Below are 19989 nucleotides of genomic sequence, written 5' to 3' on the forward strand. Positions count from 1 at the left end.
TCTGTCCCCTGTCAGTGTGGAGCATACGATCACATACAATCAAAAAGACAAGGACTGTGTTTAGAACCACACAAGTCCCAAGTCTTTATGAGATCAAAAAATACCATCAATAACATCTTCATACAAGTAAATATCACCAACTGCATCACAGATATTACCACTGTTTCTCTTCTTATTTCAGGATGGGCTACCTTGTATCCGTTCTAGGTAAATTCTCTGTGATCTGCTAATTGTGACTTTAATTTCTTTTCATCTCTCTTCATACATAAATCGATTTAAAAAAATTGGTTCATCAGAGAGCAAGAATCTATGCCACATATTCTTTATTTTCAGCCTTTTCAAAGTAGAAAACTGACTTAAGCCATTCTGAGCTCGTGTCCCCTGACATCAGTGTAGATGGTCCTCTGAACTGGATTGTGCAGGTTGTGACCGTGGTAGTGTCCTTGTGTGTGCCTCTGCTCTTCATCTTTCCCATGAATCGTGGGTAGACCCAGAGCTTGCGGAGATTCAGGATTCACTTCTTTTGCCAAGATATTTTGTAGATGTGGCTGTTGTGTTCTGTCTGGCTAGACACCATATCTCTTCTCTTTTGATGTTTTTCCTCCACAAATTCTGTTATTAGCACTTATGTTCTATCTATGTCCTTCAGTTCAAAGCATTTTTTATGTCTCTTATGGGGACATAAAGTAAATACATATGAAAATACAGCAACGAGACCCAAGAAGCGGTTCCTACCCATGCTGCAGGGTCCGTTGGTGGCTGCTAGGGACGCTGAGCTGGGCAGTAACTGGGATGTGAGTCTGGCTCAAGGATGGGCAGGACTTGCAGGTGAGGTCAGAGAGGCAAGTTCCACTGGGAAGGAGCCTTTGAATTGAAGGTCCAGTGTAAGGGAGCTGAGGGTTCAGCATATCCCCTGTGAGCCTGGGCACAGGTATAGTGGTGTGGAAGGGGTGTGGACCGCCAGGGAGGTGAGTAGCGGGAGCAGCAGTGGGAGAGGAGCGCAGAGGCCACGGTGGGCTTAACCCCATGCTTTAGGACAGCTGACAGCCTCAACCAGGAAGCCTCCTGGCTGGGAGACAGGAAAAAACCAGTGACACTGAGCACATCTAATGTACCTCATTCACTCTTCATGGCAACACTTCTGCGTAAGGCTGGTTCTTTTCCAGTTCACAGATTAGAGAAATAAGTTCCAAAATCTTTAATTCCTCCCTGCTCCAATCCACCCAAAGTGTAAATCCCAAAGCAAGGATTGGAGCTGCTTTGGGTCCTGTGAGCACAGGTATCCCTAAAAGGAACTCCCGCCAGTGACCCAAGCTTTGAGTTGGTGACCCAAACGACCCAGGGTTGGGGGCTTTCCATTAATGCGCATCCAAGAAGGATGGCACCTATCACCTGCCTTCTTCAGGTACTGTTTCTGCCCCAAATCATTTAGATGGACTTTTAATAAAAGATATTTTAAAAGGGAAAAAAAAGAATCACAGGGAGCAAAACAGCAATCTTGAGAAAAAAAGGAAACAAGTAAATAAATTATTCCTGGGGTTAATGCAGTTGTTCCATCGACGGTTGATCTGGCTCTGTGTCCTAAGAGGAAAAGGAAATGCCCTGAGTCCCCAGAGATCCTGTCTCCAGTGCTAACTGTTCCTGTGTCTCCTCCCCTGCCACGGGTCGGGGAGGGGTGACCAGGTGCAGGACCTGGACCTGGAGGATGGAGGCTCTGGAAGTGTCTGCCCCTCTGTGACTGTCCCACTGCCAGCCCTCCCTCCACGAGAGCATGGGACTCTGGGAATTAGGGGGTAGGAATTGAGGGTGGTGTGCAACCCGTCCCAGGAAGACACTTGGCCCTGGAGGCTGGAGGTGTGTCTGCATCTTCCAGGAACAGTCTCTCTTGGGGGAAAGCCCTTTCTGCTAGGGCTTGTTTGGTTCTCCTTTAAGGGTAAGGGCGAGGGGTTGGTCATTGAATTCTGTTGGTGCAAGATGGTGGGAGAGGGGAGGGGTGACATAACCACTGTGGAACCAGGATGATTTAAAGTCTGCAGTGAGAAACCTAAATTCAAGACAAAGACCCCATGTCCCTGGACAGTTGCAAAGGGAAGAGAGCTCAGTTGTGGAGGCCCAGACACATTAGGCCAGTAAAGACTTGGCTCATGCAAGATTATTCCAGAATGCATGGCAGGGAATGCCTCAGGAGACCTGAGTGGTGTCCAACTCCCCAGAATACAGGAATGAAAAGGGAAAGCCATCCTAGACTCTAGAGTCAAGTTCTCTGTGGCTCAGGAATACCTAGGCATGGCCCCATTTTCATGTATACTTCCTCTGCCTAATGTATTTCCTCAGCTTGCTTCATTCTTAGTGGAAGGGATTCCTTGAGAGGGCCACCTAGAAATAGATTCCTAGAATTGGAAATTCTGGGTGATTCGCCTGCTTTTTGAATGGACAGGTGTTGTCCCTCACCAGGGTGGGAAAGTGTTGTATTTGAAGCTAAATCTACAGCCAAGCAATGGAGAGAACTAAAGGAGAATGATCTCAGGGACAGGGGAGAGAGAAAGAGAACAGATGAGTGGTAATTGAAACTAGACAAGCTCATTTGAATTTGATCATTTTTAAGGACTGAAAGAGCCAAGAAAAGAATTTGGGACACATTTGGTCACTTTGAAACCAAGAGGGACTGGGGAGTGAGTATTTGGGAGAGAAAAAAAGTTCAGATATTTGGCTCTCTCTCTCTCTCTCTCTCTCTCTCTCTCTCTCTCTCTCTCTCTCTCTCTCTCTCTCTCTCTCGTTGTCAGTGGATGTTATTTTATTTATGTATATGTGGTGCTGAGACAGACACATACTTGCCAGTGCCTCACACAGGCTAAGCAAGCGCTCTACCACTGGGCCACAACCCCAGCCCAAGGATAACCTCTTGTGTGTGTGTGTATATGTGTGCTGCTAGGAATTGAACCCAGGGTCTTGTGCATGCAAGGCAAGCACTCTACCAACTGAGCTATATCCCCAGCCCCTCATTTTTCAAATGTAACTTACCAGGACAAGGAGGTTGGTCATGTGGGGGCTTACAGGTATGTTCCTTTGAATTCTTTGCTTCCTACCTGCATAAAGAGAACAAACTGTTGCATGTTAGAATTAATATGTCCTGTGTATTTGCTGTAGCAATTGAATTTCCACAAAGTCTTCAACATCTGTCATTGGTTTAACTCTTCAACTTTGCAAAAATACAATTTCAATGAATCACCAAAACAAAAACAAAAAAGAAAAGAAAAAAAAGAAAAAAAGAAAGGGAAAGAGAGATGAAACTCATATATCAAGCCTGTATGTTTCTGGCTCTCTGTTACCACCAACTAGTTAACACAATTCTTTAAATGACAAAACATCTCTGTGAGGTATTTGAGAGATGATAGATTTATATTTTTTTTCTTTGAAGACCAAGTCTTACAGAAAAGCTCTAAGAAATTTCTTACATACTCGGAGCCCATGCTATCAGCAAAGACTGTGCCAACAGTGCACCCAGAGATGCCTTTGTCCATTGATGCCCAAACCTCCATCTTCATTCTTCAGATACCTTTGCCAGTTCACACCCAAATGTTGACAAGTTTGTGAGAGTGAGCAATTTTGGTGTTTCTGAATTTTATATGCAATTGGAGTAGTAGGGTGAGTAGTAAAATCTAGAAATAGCCAAGAAGATGGGTTAACAGAAATAAGTTCACCACACTGATTGTAACATGGGCAGCTAAGCAGAGAGTTTCCTAAGAAATGGGGTGAATGTAGAGAAAAATAGTCAATCTGTATATCTTGAGCTCCAGAGGCTGAGTTCATTACCATTCCAAAGGCTCACTCGCTCCAACAGACAGGCGCAAGAGGATGGATTTCTCTGGCTCAAAGTAGGAGTCTGAAAAGTCTCCCCACATCTGTTATTTGTCCTTAGTGACATCAGTTTTGCATCTGTGGCTTTAGGCAGTAAGAGAGGACCATGGGGTATCCTGTAGACAGAAGCAAGTGACTTTATTATTCCTCTAAGAATCTTCAAGAATGATATAAGCATATGTTAAAATTCAAGGGGAAAATGGCCCTTGGAGGGATCTCTCAAATTCCAAATTTTCTGAAATAAGCCTAAAGTAACAATTTTTTTTAAATGAACTTAGATATTTACATTGCATTTGGTCATTCTTTGAGTGCTCCCAAAGTCAACACTTTAAGTAGCCAGAGCATGAAGTTCAACTGCTCTAACAAACAGCAATTCCCCAATGATTACTGATGGATACTCCCCTGTCACATCTTCGGAGAGCCATCCCCACCTCCAGGTTAATAATGTGAATTGGCACCAAAAAATATCGAATTCAGAAATGATCATGAAATGTGATTTTCAATGATTCTAAGAAATTGGTCATTGAAATTCTGAATTAGGGAAGGATCAAGCAGCTCCCATTGAATCTGTGAAACAGGGCTCTCTATAGAGTCTTGAGTCAAGTTCTGAGGGAAAGAATCAAAAGGAAGCATCAGTGTGTGTAAGGTTGGTGACTGGCTCCCTCCAGTGGCCAGACTCCATGAAGGCTTCCACTAGAAAAATTCCAAGTATCTTCTGTTTCTAAGCAGGCTTTAACTTGTACTTTGTCCTGTATTGTGTGATCCTGATATATCAGAGAAGGAGGTTGGTGGGTTTGGGGGGGACTTTGGGTTTTTTTTTTTGCCTTTAAGGGAAAAAGCTGAGACGGAGGTGGTAAATTGACTTAACAGACCCATGTCGGAGACATTTTTGAACCCTCAGTCCATAACACCTGCTTTTATCACATGCTTTTGTGAAGGTTTCCTTTGATGTTGCAGAAAAGACATTCTGAATGAGCAGAGCCATTCTTCCACTTCCAAATAGAGAAGACATCGCCTGTCTGCCGATCTGGGTACCACCCGGAAGCAGTGGCCATGGCGTCATCTAACACATGCCTGACTGTGTTTCCTAGCCACACTCTGGGTCACTTCTCATCCTCAAGTCTTCCCCTGGTCCCATCAGGACGTTCCAGGTCCTCTCTGTTTTCTGATCTCCCACAGATGCTCCCCTGCCTTCCCCCCTGCCGTCCTCTGCTCAGCAGTTACTCATGGCTTCATGTCCCCTTGGGTCTAGGGCAGTGGACAAGTGCCTATCGGCTTGTAGGGAGTCCTGGTCACCTCTCTGTTCTGGAGGATCTTGATAAATACCAAGACAAACTATGCAGAATTGTGTTTGTTTTCATGTTACCAAAACTGGTGTCTATTTTCTCATGAATGGCTCTCACATAAATCCACCACCACTGCCTTTTCCATAGGAAAATTACTGGGGTACTTTTTAAAGTTTTGTTTCACATGTACCAAGAGAAGGGGAGTCCAGTACAGGGTCACAGTGCAAAATGTTATGCTGAACATATCTTCCGTGGAGCCTGCCAGAGCATCACTCTGACCTTGTGGAGATGGATGATACCAAATGTCTAAAATTATTGAACATCAAGTCTGAGACCTTCTTTTATGTGCCATATGAACCAAATGCTGGGTCAGCCCCTTCTGGGAGAGTAAGACGTAGAGGATTTTTATGCAACTAAACAAGAACCTGAGTTTGTGCATAAAAACCTGTTAGGATTGAGGACAGATCTTCACTTGGACAGGGGCCTAGAATCCTGCATGCAGTCTCCGTGGATCAGGTTCAAAAGGTTCAAAACACATGGATTTTAACTGTATGGAAGGAATGTGGACCCCACACCTCTGCATCATGGATCTGGAGGGGGATTGATTGATTGATTGATTGATTGATACTGGGGGTTTAACCTAGAGGCACTTAATTTTATTTATTTATTTAATTTTTGAGACAGGTTCTCACTAAGTTGCTCTGGACCTCTCTAAGTTGTTGAGGCTGACCTTGAACTTGCCATCCTCCTGTCTCAGCCTCCAGAGTCACTGGGATTCCAGGTGTGTGCAATATACCACTGCACCTGGCTGGGATGGGCCATATTGTTACAGTGAAAATCCCCTCAGAATGGAGACTGAGGCTCCAGGACCTGTCTCCTTGGATGCCTCTGTCCACTAGATATAGTTTTTACCCTAGCGATTTTATCAATTCTTCCTAATATTTTATAGCACCTGGAGAAATGGGAAAAGCTAATCATGGATTAAGCTCATTATCCTTCTCATTGCAGCTGACCTGCTTCCATCTGTGTTTGCAGACAGATAGAAGCACTTCAGCAGAATTTCAAGTGTAAATCAGAAACAACAGTTTTAAGGAGAAAATACCCTCAATACTTTTTTCTGCATCGGTTTCCTACTTTTCTTCTCAGTGCAGTCTGAGAAAGCACTGCAGCCAGTGTCACTCGTCTCCATCACCTGGCCATGCAGGGGACTGAGTCCCTCATCTCCCATCTGCTACCTTTCCACCTTGCCAAGTTGGGAATCCAATCACAGTGATTCTCCCATGGCTAAAGTGTTACAAACAGTCCCTCTCTGTCGCTGTAATATTTTGACTGGAACTTTCTCCTTCAGAGACAGGAAATGTCCAGAAGAATCATTGCTCTAACACTAAGGAGTCACATCAGGAGAGCAGTGGTGCCTTTAAGAAGATGGAAATTTTCAAATTCATTGTAGCAACTGATTTCATTGTTAAAGGAAGCAGGCAAAAGTTTGGATTTCTTGTGTGAATCCAGTACCGTATGCCTACAATTGCCTACGTTATCATTTCTTTCACAGGAATGAGGACCTTCTCTTTCCCCTTCATCCCCAACTCCTTTAGCACACAGGGGCTAACTATGGAGTTCAGTTCCAGGAGATTCCTCGACCTGGTTTTAGAATGCTTATGCTACATGAGTTGCTCTCAATGAGGGCAGTTTTACCCTTCAGGGGACATTTATCAAAACCTGGGGACAGGTTCGATTGCCACTACTGGAGAGGTGCCACTGGAGTAGAGGGATGTCACCTTCAAGGAATGTCTCCGGAATCATATAGCCCCCTACAACAAAGTTTGATCTGGTTCAAACCCTCGACAGGGATGAGGTTGAGAAATCCATTCCAGATCTGTGCCGTCCAACGCAGCAACCACGGACCAGCCTGGCATCAAGCTCTGGAAGTGAGGCTGGCCTAGACTCAGAGGTGCTGGAAACGCACACCACGTATCTGATTTCAAAAAACTTCACATGGAATCAGAAATATCTCATGCATAATGTTTTGTGTTGATGACAAGCTAAAATCATGTATTGAATCCCTTTGGCTAAGGTTGATTTTTGAAATTAATGTCACCTTTTTGATGTTACTATCTGTAATGCAGCTACTACAAAATTTAAACTTCCATACATAGCTGACATTTGCAGGTCACCTTTTGATATCTGTGAATCACCTTTCGATTTCCGCAAGACAGAGATGCTCTAGATGCCTTATGAAGTTGAATGAGTGGAAACTAAGATTACAATTCTAAAGCAGTGGTCAGCAAACGGAGACCATGAGCTTAATCCAGGCGACCACCTGCTCTTGCAAATAAAATTTTACTGGAAGAATCATGTCTTCATGCTACAACAGCCCAGTGACGTCACCATGACCAGGATTGGTTGGCCAGTACTCACTGACTGGCTCCTTACGGGCAAAGTGTGCAGTGCCATATCTGAGGGCGTGCCCACTACGTGGGTGGGGTAAATGTTGCCATTCTGACATGGTGATGTTTTCATATTGAAAGTAAGCAAATCTGGGATATTTGAAGAAGAGGTGGATGAACAGATGGGAAATGGATACAGCAGAAGACACTAACTGGCTAAGCCAGCCTGATGTGACTGCATGTGACAGTCCCATTCAGGGAAAAGGTGGCTCTCTACCAAGCAAAATGAAGAGGATGCAGTCTCGTGTAAGAAGTGGATTGATATTTATTGAGCACCTATTATCCTCCAGACACAGCTCTCAGGGTGGAGCTGCAGCAGGGAACAAAGGAGGCAAAGTCCTGGCACTCCTAGGCCTTGCAGTTCCCTGGCACAGGGAGAACGTACATAGAGAAATATCTGACATGTACAGTAAAGGGCAAGGCCAATGAGGCAAAGAACAAATTCATAGGCTACAGCGTATTACAGTGGAGGGGATGTGATTTATTCAAGGTGGGTAGGTCATCATAGAAGGTTTCTTTGAGTAGGTGACATTTGAGATTGTGGAAAACAGTTCTGGGGCTTCCGTGAGGACTTTTTCTTTTTAAATTTGTTCTAATTAGTTATATATGACAGCAGAATGTGTTTCAATTCATTGTACACAAATGGAGCACAGCTTTTCATTTCTCTGATCGTACACGACATAGAATTGCACCCTATGTGCAGTCATACATGTAACTAGGGTAATGATGTCCATCTTATTCCACCATCTTTCCTGCCCTCATGCACCCTCCTTTCACCTCCCTCCCCTTCCTTCCCTCATTATGGATCAGCATCCACTCATCAGAAAGAACATTTGGCCTTTGGTATTTTAGGATTGGCTTACTTTGCTTAGCATGATATTCTCCAGCTCCATCCATTTACCTACAAATTCCATAATTTTATTCTCTTTTAATGCTAAGTAATATTTCATTGTGTATATACCACAGTTTCTTTTTTTGTGTGTCGTGCTGAGGATTGAACCCAGGGCCTTGCATATGCAAGACGAGAGCTCTACCGCTGAGCTACAGCCCCAGCCCCTATACCACATTTTCTTTATCCATTCATCTTTTGAAGGGCATTTAGATTGGTTCTACAGTTTAGCCATTGTGAATTGAGCTGCTATAAATATTGATGTGGCTGCATCACTGGAGTATGCTGATTTTAAGTCCTTTGGGTATAGATCGAGGAGTGGGATAGCTGGTTGAAATGGTGGTTCCATTCCAAGTTTTCTAAGGAATCCCCTGAAGAGCATTCGATCGCATGCATTTAAGCCTTAAGCATGACTCGGCATGCTACCTGGATTTATTTAGAATAAACAATTTTTGAGAGAAGCATGCCAAAATATATCTACAAAAATGCTTCCTGAAGGATCTTCTTCATGATTAAAAATAAATAAATATAAACTACTCAATTATTTAACTAAACTTAGTCGTACAAAAATGTTTGTGGGTTAGTAAATTTTTGAGGCAAAATAAATGATAATCCAAGTTTTATAAAACTATTGTTTATGGAGAAAAATGTATCAAATCTTAGCACAAATATTAGAATAACCAAAAGGTAGGGTTTTAAGTGCGTCTCACATGCTTCTTGATGTGGCTGGATAGTACATCCCATAAACAAATATGGTTACAATAAAGGAGAGAGGCTGTTTTCCCCAAAGTATGCAAATGTGCAAAGTGATTACCATCAGTGTCACCCAAGGACAACATCCCACTGAATTGTTGGAGACAGCTCAGCAACAGTGAGAGGATGGGTTGAATAAACAGGGAGTTGGCTTTCTAAAGAAGTCCAGCAGCTTCTGGAATGCCACGGAGAACTGAAGCAAAATGAACCCCCAAGTTATGTATAACTAAAATGAACTAATAAAATAAAATAAATAACATAAAAATAAAAATGGCATGGTGTTTTGAAAGAAAGTCTCCATACCACCCTCCACTTTAATTCGTCTCTAGATGACTTGCAATAACTAATAAGTATAAATTCTATATAATTAGCCCTTATGCTGTGTTGTTTAGAGAATAATGACAAGACACATTGTTTGTATGTGTTTAGGACAGATGCACATTTTTTGCAAATATTTTTTACAAATATTTTCAATCTGTGTTTACTTGAATCCACTGATGGGGAGCTTGAGGGTACAGGGACCTACTCTCCTCCCTTCCTCTGTGCAGTAAGGTGCTTGGGGTGAGATCACGTGATACCCTGGTATCAACTTCTTTCTTTTTTTTCCACAGTAGGATCTGAACCCAAGGGTGCTCTACCACTGAGCTACATCCATAGCCCTTTTTATTTTTTATCCCTGGGATAGGGTCTTGCTAAGGTGCTGAGGATCTCACTGAATTGCTGAGGTTGACCTCAAATTTGCAGTCCTCCTGCTCCCTCCTTGGGACGTACAGGTGTGCACCACTGTGCCCTGCTAAGTGTCAGCTGCTTAAGATGAGCTCTGCAGAGTGGGGACTAAATGCTAAAGGAATGAACTCTCAGTTTCGGGACATAATACAAACATTCATGCTTTGAAGGGCAGGTGTGGGAGGCTTTCATCCTCATCTAGAATATGGAAGAAGTCTGCAGGTGTAGCTATACTCTGGGATGATCAGCCTGTGAATAGTTTTGGCTTGAAGACCAAAAGGAGCTGGTGGGAAGTAGTTGCTCAGTTAGGTCTGGAGACTCATTCACTGATTCTGACCCTCTTTCAGTCATTGTCCTTCCACGTCTGCTATCTCATTCTTCCTAAGCTGGTCATTTTGCGTTGCAAAGCAGCCCTGTCTCATGGTGGTTTTCAGTGAAGCTCTTGTCTTCACACAGGGGCTAACTGGGAGTCCAGGGAGGGATGAGGAGGTCAACATTCAATGTCTCCCATCTCTTCTGCAAGAGGTCAATTGTGTATAGCCACGGCGAGCCTGGCAGAGTCTTAGAGTGCATTAGAGTTCTTTCTGGGCTTGCACAAGAAGGGGTGAAGAGTTGACCTCAGACTTCAAGCAAAGACTGGTTTAATCAAAACACCAAAGATAGACACAGCACAGGAAGAGCATCTCTGGACTGGCCTTTGATTGATGCCTCAAGGATTAGAGCTATACACATATCTTCTAAGTGGAATCAATAGTGATTCCTTGCACCACATGGGAAGAAACTTCTAGAAGAGCAGTGTGCAAAGGGTTAATAGCACGAGTGTTGCAATCTGTGAACTTGGGTCCAACACCTGGCTCTGGACAACTGTGGACCCAGGTCTCTTAGCCTCTCTTTGCTCATCTGTGGGGATATTAGTGCCTACTCCGTTCTTCCACTGAGCACAGAGCCTGGATACTGCCAGCACTTAATGAATGTACTCATCATCAAGGCCAGTTGTGCCATAGTTGGAGGGAAAAAAATTAGAGTGAGACTCCAGATCCAGTCTCCCTCCTTCCACTCACTGTCACCAGGGGCAGTTTGTCATGTTTGGTTGTGTTTCCTTGTTGCTAAAGTAAACTGATTGGACTGGATTTAGGGTTGACAACTGGCTGCCCAGACATACTTCATTTGGTCCCTTATATGTTAAAAAATAATTGTGGATGTTTCTCTCAAAAGCCTTTTATTATGGCTTCTAATAAAAATTAGGGCAACATTTGCATGTGGCAGTAGCAGAGCAGAACAGACCTTTTAGGTAGTCCATCCATCCTGCAATCCATCACAGCCCTGCCAGTCCCACTGTCTTACCCTGGACCACCACATTAATTTGTATTAATTTACTGTCCCCAAAGCATTCAAGTATGTGAGCCATGGACCAAGGGCTGGTGGTTCCTAACCTGGGCACCTGGTAGCCTCAATCCTGGCAGCCTCATAATTTCTAAATCATGGGGTGGCCTCCCCCTCACCAGTTAAATCAGAGTATCTGTCACTAGGACCTATGCTCCTGTATTGGTTGGGTGTTGTTGTTGTTGTTGTTGTTGTTGTTTTGTTTTGTTTGATACCAGGGATTGTACTCAGGGGCATTGGACCACTGAGCCACATCCCCAGCCCTATTTTGTATTTTATTTAGAGACAGACTCTCATTGAGTTGCTTAGCACTTCGCTGTTGCTGAGACTAGCTTAGAACTCGAGATCCTCCTGCCTCAGCCTCCAGAGCCACTGGGATTACAGGTGTGGGCCACCACACCCCACCAGCCATGTATTTTTTAAAAACCTCAAAAGATATCTGAGATCCACTAGGTTAAAAACAATCAGACAGCTGTTCTGTGAGACTCTGTCACTGTGACAGTGCCCTGATTCCACAGACCTTCATTTCTACACTGCTCTAGCCTCAACAGACAGCTGCTGTGTGAAAATTACAGGGTGAGTTTAAAATACCACCGCTGTGCCTTACAATCTGAGGAAACCCAGCAAACGAGAGCCTAACACATTTCTTCCCATGTCTTCCCCTTTAATAGCCACAAGAAAGCTTGGAAACGAATTTCATTTTGCTTATTCCAAAAATAATGATTTTAAAAGAAAACATATACATAACCTTTGTCACTTTTATGGCTTCTTTTTGCATCTTATTAGTTACCAGTTTCTATACAAGCTTCGAAATCTTTCTGGACTTAATATTCAGAAGTTCCACTGTAATTATCCAAGGCAAAGTGTGCTGATCTCACACTGTATTAATACCAAAGTTACATTAAAAATAACCACTAATTTCTTGAGAGTGGGGAATAATTTCCAAGTTTCAGAATAATTTACTTACCCTTCCTCTTTCTTTTTCAGCTCCTTGGATTATTTACTGATCTTTTTAATAACTCTTTCCCATTCTACTTAAACTTTTTGGAAAGTTCATTTTAATGCTCTTAAACTTTTAATTAAAAAAAGGAATGTGTCTGATTTTATTATTTTAATTCACTTACTGCTAGATTTTCTATCTCTTTCAACTGTTCTGTTCAGAGACTGTTCAGAGAGGTCGGAGTGATAGGTGGAAAGTAAAATTGAGATTGATATAAAACAGCAGTGGTTGGTCTGAGAGGTGTCCCCCCACCCCGTACCCCCCACCTGCACCCTCACCCCCACCCAGGACCTCAGGCATCGACTCCGGGATTTGAGGTTGTCAGAGCTGGGTGGTTGGTGCTTCTGGTACCTACTAGGTTGAGAACAGGAGTGTTGTTAAACATCTGCACGAGACCCCACAACAAAGAGTCAGGTGGCCCCAAATGACAGTAAGTCCTCCGATGAGAAGCTCCATGCAGAACTGTGTTTTTAACTTATTTCCACAGGAGTGCTTAGTTGTGGGTTTTCAATTCATGACCATAGGAAAAGAAATCTTTAATATTATGCTTTCAAGTTAAAAATGTGGACTACTATTTTCCTCTCTTCCCTTCCCTCCTTCCTACTTTGTGCTCTGAAGTGTAAGGTTCTATTCAAGTGACAGCCAATTTGTCTGTGGCTTCCTTAAGAGCAGGAAGAGGACAGATGTGGCAAGGACTTGGGAAAGGAGACGATTTTAAAAGTGCATTTCACGCCATGCATGCGGACTTACCTGGGCTCCCCTTCTCCATCCACACAGGAACATCCCCTGGGAATTCCAGCCTTTCCCCAGGGGTGGGAACATGTCAGCATTAACGAATTGGCCTTACCACAGTCATGCGGGGGTGGGGTGGGAATCTGCACTTTGCACAGTCAAAGGAATCTCAACGGAGGTCAGAAAAGGCAGGCGGCTGCTCAGGAGGAACAGTGTCCCATTTCGAGACGGGCCCTATGGCTGCCGAGAGGGTGCTAAGTTGAAATGGGTGTCCATGGAGCAGGACACAATGATAAAATAACAAAAAGTTGCCTTGGAAATATGACTCAAGATGGGGTGAAAACCACCCAGTAATACACACCCCCGCCGTACCTTTGTTTAAACCTAAGGACAAGGTTCTTGTCCCTCGATACCCCTGGTCTTTTCACAGAGCTCAGTGGACACACCAGGAGAAGAAGCTACAAACTAGTGGATGCATGTTCTGAGCAAAAGCAAAAACCTCAGAAACAGGCCAGGTCCATCATGGGAACTAAATTAGGCCAGACACATGGTTAGACAGTGTCTGACCCTGCGGCCATTAGAAACTCTCAACAAACTCCAAAGTCTCTATGAGTCCCAAACTCCCCTGGGTCTGATGTTTAGTGTAAAGACCCACCACTGATCCATTTGATTTTAAATGCAGTCTTTTCCCTTACGGGGTCACCTCCCTACTCCAAAACCCACCAGGGCTCCCCGCTGTTCTGTAAACTAAGTTCAAGCTTTGAAAAATCTGACCTCTTTCTATTGGATTTTCCAGCACCCTTTGATTTTATTATCTCTATTTTTCGGTGCCCCAATTTACTTCCTCTGCTTTCCTGTGGTCTCTCCCCACCTGGAGTGTCTTTCCCAGTTCCTAGCCCAAAGATTTCTGTTTCCTACCCAATCTTGTCCCAATCCAGTCACCCTTCCCTCAAATGTCTTCCTGGTCAAGTGCTTCCTGTGTCCCCAGGGAAAAGATGCCTGTCCTTGACAGCGGAACCCCGCCACATGGACCTGATGGCATGAAACATAAGATTTCAGACCTGGGAATGGACAAGCTCTTAACTCTGGGCAGTTTATTTAGCCGATTCAACCTTGGTTTCCTCTCCTGCCTAGTGAGGAGGCCCCCCAGGTGTCAGGTGTAACCCGTGCCCACAGGAATTGACCATGAACACTCAGCGTTTGTTAGCTAGCAGGTGGGTTTCTACAAGAAACAGTCACACCCCAGGCATGGCCTTATATTTTTAATTGAGCACCTACTGACTTGAACATCTGTGGTATATCTACTTCAAATCTCACCCAAGACTTCCGTCTCCCACCCTGTGCATGGCACTTCAAACCCCCTACTCCTGGATTATTCTCTCCTGGTCTCTTTATACATTCAGCCTACTCGGTCTTGATTATGCAGAGGTTTGCATGTGATGTCATCGGCATGCTTGGGATCCCGGACTCATCTTCCATTTGTGTGGCACCAGGGTCTCTTCTGCCTGTCTTGAAGCCATGCAGACATCTTTCTCTATCTGTGATAATTCTGGTGCCCATTTTACAGGATTATTGTAAGGAGACGTGATCTATAGCCGTGAAGTTCTCAGGGAGACCCAGCACAGACCAAGTGCTCAGGTCTCAGGCTGGATTTCTGTGTCCCTATGAGATTGTGGACAAGGAAAGGAAGTCTCTATTTTTATTCCTGTTCCAATAAGGAGCATGATGATCCCATTCTGCACCTTGGCTGCACATCAGTGTCACCTGGGGGGCTTGAAAACTAGGCCAAGGTTCCTAATCTCAGAATGCCCCTTGTGGGGTTGGTGTGAGCGTATTCTGGGTAGCTTTACTCAGTACCTTGGAAGGCAGTTATACTTCAACATGTGGGGAAGCAGGACTCATCACCTGTAACTGGCATTGTCACTGGGACCATCTGGGATGAGCTCATCTTGAGATCCTTGGCTTAGTCCGATCTGTAAAGGTACAAACAGGGCCACATCCACAGTTCTGAAGATCAGGGGTGAACATATATTTGGGGGGCTATGATTCAACTCACTGTATACTGGTTATTTTTAATTGGCCTCCATCTGTTTTACATATTACTTTCATATACATGGCCTCTTTTAAAATTTTAATTCTTACCACATTCCTGTAAAGAAGGAATAGGGACTTCTAAGCCCCAAGGACCCAACGAAGAATTGGAAATCTACTAGGAGGTGGAGGAAGGGAGGAAGAGAGCGAAGGTGAGAGATTTTTTCATCTTTTGCCAAGCTTAGAAAATCCTAGGGAATAGAAATAAAATTCAGAGTTGAAATTGAAGGATATGAGAATCTCAGCGCTTAGATTTCTTTTCTATTTAACAGAGATAGTAATGAACAGCAAAGTTGCTGTGGGCAGCAATAATGATCTTGGTGTGTGTCACATTCTCATGTCAGGGCGTGCAGCAGGCATGCAGTTAGGACCCTCCCACTGCAGGCCACCCTGATCGCCAGGTGACTCCAATATGTGGAATCACCCAGTTGGAGAACCCATGCCTCATTCAATTCTCAGGATGGCCCCACAAGGCAGGTGGAGCAGGGCCTGTCATCCCATCTTGCAGATGAGGGAGACGAGGTTAAGGGAGGGTCAGTGGAAGCCTTCGTGAGGACAGACACTCCAACCAGAGCCCTGAGCCTCCTCCTCAGCCCTCTCTGCCTTCCTGGGAGGAACTAGGACCTGTGACTGACTTGGACTTGAGCCCGGTTCTGCCATCCTCCACCCCAGGGAGCATTGTAGGTAGAGGAAATGGCACTGCTCTCCTCCTTCTCTTTCTGGTTTTCCCACTGTCACGAGGACCTTCGTGTTTCGTCACTACTGTCCCTACATGCTGACAACATTTGTTCTGTCTTTACCAAGCTTTGTGTAGGCAGGTATTTAAAAACCTGATATTTTATTTTATCATGTGAACAAAACCCTGAGACCCAGACATAATTCAAGACGGGCATACCTTGGCTTCAAGTCCATATTTGCAAGCATGAATATTCTCCCATCCTGGTGTACATTAGGATATTTGATAATAATAACCTGCTTTTATTATTTTCTTTTGGTGTTTTTATGTAAGGTCAGGAGGAAGTGTATGTTCTGTTTAACCCAAAAAGTTTTTCAATCAGTGTGTGAGCCATGTGCATGAAAAAACTATTTACTTACAGGATTTAAGTTAATCTCAAAGATGATTTTAACGTAAGAGAAAGTAGAAAACATTGCAAAGCAACATTTCTTTTGAAATCTTGGTAGGAAAAAAATATATATCCTCGGACTGGAAAGTGTTAAAATCATAATGCTGCTAATCCATAAGTTCTATTTTTATCAAAAATACATGCTTTTTTAAAAATTTGCAAATTGAGGAAGCTGTATGCTTGGGTCAGATTTTTTTCCCTGGCTCCACCGTATACCAGATCTGTCCTTCTATGGAACCCCGACTCCGTCCTCCAGATCAGATCAGTAATTCTCAGACTTTCAGGCTGCCCAGCCAGGACAAGCCTGGTGAAGCGTAGCTTGCTGAACCCAACCCCAAAGGCTGAGGCAGAGCCCACATGTTTGCATTTCTAACAAAGTCTCATGTTCTGCTCTTGAGCCAGGAGTGACATTCAGGAAACCCCTAAATTACCATTAAAAAAAATCTATTACTAGCTGACTTTGTGAGCTTTTTCTGATATTCCAAAGTCAGAAGTTGGGGAGCTGGGGGTGTGGCTCAAGCAGTAGCGCTCTCGCTTGGCATGCGTGGAGCGCTGGGTTGGATCCTCAGCACCACAAAAAAATAGAGATGTTGTGTCCACCAAAAACTAAAAAATAAATATTAAAAAATTCTCTCTTTATCAAAAAAAAAAAAGAAAGAAAGAAAAGAAAAAAGTCAGAAGGGAGAAAAACAAAAATCATCCTTTGTGGAATCTCAGAAAAGGCTTTGGCTAACAACTGTTGATAATGACATACAGCCCTTGTCTTTGTGGTTCTCTGTCCATGGATTTAATCAACGGCAGATTGAGAATATTTGGGAGAAAGAATGTCTATCCTAAGTGTGTATGGAATTTTCCTTCTCATCATGATTCCCTCAACAATACAACATAACAACTGTTTACACAGCATTTACATGGTATTAGGCACTACAAGTAGTCTAGAGTGATTTAAAGTCCACAGGATTTTATGTGCAAACATGACACCATTTTAAGTGAGGAATTTGAACATTCACAGATCTGGGTCCCTTAGAGGAGTCCTGGAATTGGTCCCCCGTGCATACCAAGGATGACTGTTTCCATTAGTAAAATAGCATCAGGCATATTTTGAGTCTTGGCAGACCCTGAACCAGGGCCTCTGCATCAGTGACCACTTGATTTATATTAACAGGTATAGCTTGTTTTCACATAGACTGCAGTAGCCGCTAGCAACCTGAAGGTGGCAGAATGTTCCAGCAAAAATTGCCATCTCTATACCTCTCACTTGTAAAACAATTGAAACTTTCTGGCAGGATTTATCCAAATCCCATGGGTCAAGCAATGGAAATTATTTTTAAAGTGTCATGTGTATAATCTTTTGCACTCAAAAAAAGAAATATTATTAGTAATTTTGGTCATTTGTTTGGTAGTCCTTGAAAAAGCAACATGTTTAATCCTTACTACAAGCAGGTATTAAGCACTGACTGTATACTGGGCTTCATGTTAATTGCTTTACATGGGTTGTGTCTCTGAATGCTCAAAGAAAGCCGCTAATGTTAATTAACATCCCTATTAAACAGAAAAGAAATCTAACCGCTGAGATTCTCATATCCTTCAAGTTCATCTCTGACTTTTATTTCTATTCTCTGAGGATTTTCTAAGCATGGCCACAGATGAAAAAAATCTCTCACCTTGGTTCTGCCTCCATTCCTCCCCCTCCCAGTAGTTTTCCAATTCTTCATTGGGTCCTTTGGGCTTAGAAGTCCCTACTCCTCCTTTAAGAATTAAAATTTTAAATGAGGCCATTTATATGAAAATAATGTGTAAAACAGAGGGCGACCAATTATAAATACATGCTTTATAAAAGTGAGTTGAATCATAGCCCCCAAAATATATGTTCCCCCCTGATTTTCAGAACTGTGGATGTGGCCCTGTTTGGAGAAGGACCTTTGCAGTTAGGACTAAGCCAAGGATCTCAAGATAAGCTCATCCCAGATGGTCCCAGTGACACTGCCAGTTACATGTGACAAGTCCTGCTTCCCCACAAGTTGAAGTATGACATTAGAGAAGCATGCCGAGGCACACAGATAAAGCAGGGTTTACTTAAAAAAGGGGGAACATAGATTTCTCTGAGGAGGGAGGAAGGGCCACAGCTGGTATCCTGGTGTCCCCAGAAGTGAGGTGTCCTGCCTTTTTATATGTCCTAGGCGTCCTTTGTTCTCCTGCCCTGATCTCTCTCCTCCTGACTAGGCCCAGGAGATGCTCCATGGGATGGTCAAGAGGTGAGAAGCAGGTGGGCTAGAAGGGCCAAGGTGGGATGATCTGGGCAGGAAGGGATGTAATTAACAACTCCCAGTAGGGAGGGACAATCCTTGGGACAGGTTACCTTAGCAACAGGTTGGAGCAGGGGCAGGTTATCTTGATACGGTGGAGGAAGAGCTCTAAAGGCATTAGCCTTTCAATGCCTCTCCAACTTCCCAGACTCACTCAGACTATCCTCCTTGATCCTATCGGACTTGATTTACCCATCTGTACTGGCTGCCTGTCTAATTCTGGATTCGTTAAGGGGCCCTTTTACCAACAGCAGGTATCCTTACCAGAGACACACAGAGGGGAGAAGAGTAGGACAAGGACATCTTAGGACAAGCAAAGACTGGAGTTTTGTGACCACAGTCCTGGAAAGCCTAGAGCCACCAAAAAATGGAGGCAGTAGGGAAGGGTCCTCTCCTGGAGGTGGCCCTGCTGCCCCCTTGTCTGTGGACAGACAGTTTCTGGGTTTGTAAGGCAAAACTGTTCGTGGCAATTGGTTATAGCAGCCTTAGGAAATTAATTGATGCTGTCATAAGAACATAAAGGCTAAGACTCGTTGAGTCCTTGCTGGATGTGGGCCAAGCCCTGTAGCCATCCTGTCCTTGGGTCCCCACAGCCAGTGTGTTCACTGAGTTCTGTTAGGATCCCTGTTTCATAAACCAGGAAACCAAAGTATAAAGGGGTCACACAAACATCCCCCAGGCACAGGGCTACCCAAGGGCGGTCCCAACTCCAAGCCTCATCTACCTGTGGCCCTGAAATGTCCCTGGAGTTTTCCAGGAAGGAAAGGGTGAGTGAGAAAGATCCACTCCTATTTGATGCCTGGAGTCACATCTTTTTAATAAAGGAGGATTTAAAAGATTCAGAAGGACTGGTTTTTTTTCTTAGCAATATTGCCTTAATGGCAAAGTCATAAAATTATAGCATAATTAGGGCTGGGGATGTCATTCCGAGGTACAGCTCTTGCCAAGCATGTACAAGGTCCTGGAATTAGTTTGAAAGAGCATCTTCAAAATCCTAACTTTGTATGTCTTTGGTGATCAAAGATACTTTTTTAAAAATTGAAAATTTAAAAATTATCTTCTGGAATTTTCCCTGAAGTTCATATTCCTCATATTGTGGTCCTCTTATGCACCATCTTTATCTGAGCGCTTGTTTGAACCAAAACCTCACACCTACAGAGTTAGAATTTCTACATGTGGACCTGGGGTGTTCTAGGCTGATGGTCAGACACACAAAGTTGGAGAAGCACTGTCTTCCTGTTGCCCAGAGCTCTTGTGTCACCAAGAGGGACTCATTGGAGATGGAGTGGGTCAGTCTAAAGGCCAGCACTTAGGGACGAACGTCCCATGCATGGGCAACTAATCTCTGGGAAACACAGGGCCTGGCTGCAGAGCATGGAGCAGCAGCAGTGCCC

This window comes from Ictidomys tridecemlineatus, chromosome 16 (assembly GCF_052094955.1).
Source record: "Ictidomys tridecemlineatus isolate mIctTri1 chromosome 16, mIctTri1.hap1, whole genome shotgun sequence".
Taxonomy (NCBI): Eukaryota; Metazoa; Chordata; class Mammalia; order Rodentia; family Sciuridae; genus Ictidomys; species Ictidomys tridecemlineatus.